Here is a 3,021-nt window from a genome sequence, read left to right as displayed (position 1 = left end):
GGGTGATCTTTTCGACTGACGCCCCCCCCACACACACACACACCGTCCCTCTAACTTTGCAGTTTGTACAATGAAAGAGGGTTCGTGACTCCTAAATAACACTTGGCACCCAGGAATGCTTAACAGAGCCACTGATCCTTCAAACTTCACCCCATCCCCCCTGCATTCTTGAATGTGGACAACTGATATTTCTCAAGTGCATTAAGTGCCATCTCCTTCAAATCCCAAGCCTTTCTAGTGAAAATAGTCTTTTATTTTTTATTTTTGGGGTGGAACTGGGGATCGAACCCAGGGTTTTGTACATGGTAGGGAAACATTGTACCATTGAGCCTAGTCCCTAAGCCCTTTCTTTTTTTTTTTTTTTTTTTAACTTTTTATTTTTTAGGTGTAGTTGGATACAATACCTTTATTTTGTTTATTTATTTTTTATGTGGTGCTGAGGATCTAACCCAGGGCTTCGAACGTGCTAGGCGAGTGCTCTTCCCCTGAGTCACAACCCCAGCCCTCTCTAAGCCCTCTCTGTGTGGACATTTTGGCACTTCAATTAACAAGAAGTGTCATTTAGGTAAGAATGGTTTATCTCAGATTACCAGTTGGGCAGGTGAGCCAGGCCTGGCCAATCAATACTCCATGTGTACTCCGACCCCTGTGATTGGCTTGGGATGGCATTTAACCTTCACCAGACCAATTAAAGCCCGGCTCAGGATATTTACTAGAAGTGTGGAGAAGGAATTGCTGCAATCACAGGGGCTGTGACTTCGTTGTATGGCCTTGTGTCGAAGAGCATGGGTTTTCAGGAAGAGCTTTGGACTTCATTTTGGAATCCCCTCTTCATCGCTTAATGCCCAGGTGACCTTTCCTGAATTCCTTAATACCTCTGAGATGTGGTTTCCTTATCTGTAAACTGGGGCAGTAATCATTTCTAGGTTACAGATCGTTCTGGATTTCATATGATGTAACATGTAAAACACTAAGTGCTGAGACTGGTATGTATAAATCATTCCATGATGTCGGCTGTTATGACACAGTTTAAGTCCTGAGATGTGGAGGTAAAAACTTCCACCTTGCTAAGCCTGTTCATCCACAGCACTATTGCTCTCTCACCAAGTATATATGCCTTTTCCACAGACAGTGTATGTGTAAATGAGGCATCCCCAGATGTTGACCAGAGCCCGGAATTTTCTGGGAAGGGCCTCCTTTCATACATTTGATCCTGTTGACAGAAAACAAGTTAGAGCTGTCTGGTCAAAGTAAGCTAATTCCTCTGCATCTATCCTGGGAAAGCCATTGCTCTAGACCTGTGTGTTAAGCTATGCCTGGGGAAAGGGTGATTTGTGCCGGGCTTCCTTTGTGTCAGGTAATATCAACTGGTAGCCAAGTGAGAGGTAGCCAACTGTTAGCTGATGGATTGCAGGATAGTTCAAACTCACAGTGACTGAGAGTTGGTAAGGTTAGGGTCCCCTAAAGCAGAAGTGGAAAAATTTTCCTGTAAAGAACCAGAAAATAAACACTGTACGCTTTGTGTTATGTTTTGGGTCTTAAATGTCTCCCTAAAACCATGTGGTGAGGGATTAGTTGCTAGTCTGTGGTGCTAATGGAAGGTGGGGGAACTTCTAGGAGGCGGTGTTTAATGGAAGGAAGTGAGGTCATTGGGGGCATGCCCTTGAAGGGGATATAGGGGACCTTGGCCCCTCCTCTATCTTTGCTTCCCAGAAGCTATGAAGGGAGCAGCTTTGCTCTTGCATATGCTCCCTGCCGTGTTTTACCTCATCATAGCCCAAAGTGATAGAGACAAGTGACCATGAACTGAAACCTATGTAACCATGAGCCAAAATAAACCTTTCTTTTTTTTATAGTTGATTTTGTCAGGTATTTTGTCACAGCAACATAAAGCTGACTAACAAATATGGTCTCTGTTGCAACTGCTCAACCTTACTTTTATAGCATGAAGGCAGCATAGAAAATATGTAAACGGGGCTGGAGATATTGCTCAGTGGTAGGACCCTAACCTAGCATGCATGAAACCCTTGATTTGATCCTCAGAAACACACACACAAAAGGGGAAAATAACAAGCATGACTATATTCCACTAGAACTTCAATTACAAAAATAGGCAGTAGGGCCTGTAGTTGTGGCTCAGCGGTAGAGCACTTGCCTAGCATGTGTGAAGCCCTGGGTTTGTTCGATCCTCAGCACCACAGGAAAATAAATAAATAAATAAGATAAAAGTAAAAAACATAGGCAGTAGGCTGGGCTTTTCATTACAAAAATAGTTGGTAGGGTGGATTTGGCCCATGGGTTATAATTTGCTGACCCCTAGCTTTGGGGGAAAACCTGATTATAGTTATTCAAAAAGAATTGAATAAAATTGCCCCCCCCCCAAATCCAATCACGATGAGCCCCAAACTCTCCTGGCATAATCTACCTTTTTTGTCCTCTTTAAGCAAACAAGAGGAAATAGATGACTACCCTGGGCCAGGGATTCAGTCTATGTGGATGGAACCACAAGAGGCTCTTTTTGTCTGTGGATCTACTTACATACCAGAGGTTAAGAAAGATATAGTGCATGCCAGGGAACTTGTGTGTTGCAGCTTTACTTTTTAAATAAACTAATTTATTTTGTGCGTACTCTTTTCTTAGGCAGATCTCTGGACTCATGATTATCCATGAATCAAGACCTCAGACTTTCAATGGTACAAGATCATGTGTTATGGATTACTCACTCTCCAGGTGTGCCTCATTGTTTTGTTATGATTGGCATTTTTATTCACTGAACTCACGTCTTAGATGTAAGTATATATTAACTGATGTTAGCAAAATGTTAATCCATCATGTGTACATTGGCAAAAGCATTCTGATGCTTTCATACTGACCAAATATTAGTTTGAAGAATCTTATATTGAGCAAGTATGATCCATGGTCTTCTCTGAGTAAATGTGAGGAAAGAAAAGGAAACTCTGGGGATGACTTTGTGTGAGTGAGTGTATATATATATATATATATATATATATATATATATTT

The sequence above is a fragment of the Marmota marmota genome, unplaced genomic scaffold, assembly GCF_001458135.2.
Source record: "Marmota marmota marmota unplaced genomic scaffold, marMar, whole genome shotgun sequence".
In the NCBI taxonomy this organism is placed as follows: domain Eukaryota; kingdom Metazoa; phylum Chordata; class Mammalia; order Rodentia; family Sciuridae; genus Marmota; species Marmota marmota.
Note: the sequence above shows the minus strand (reverse complement) of the source record.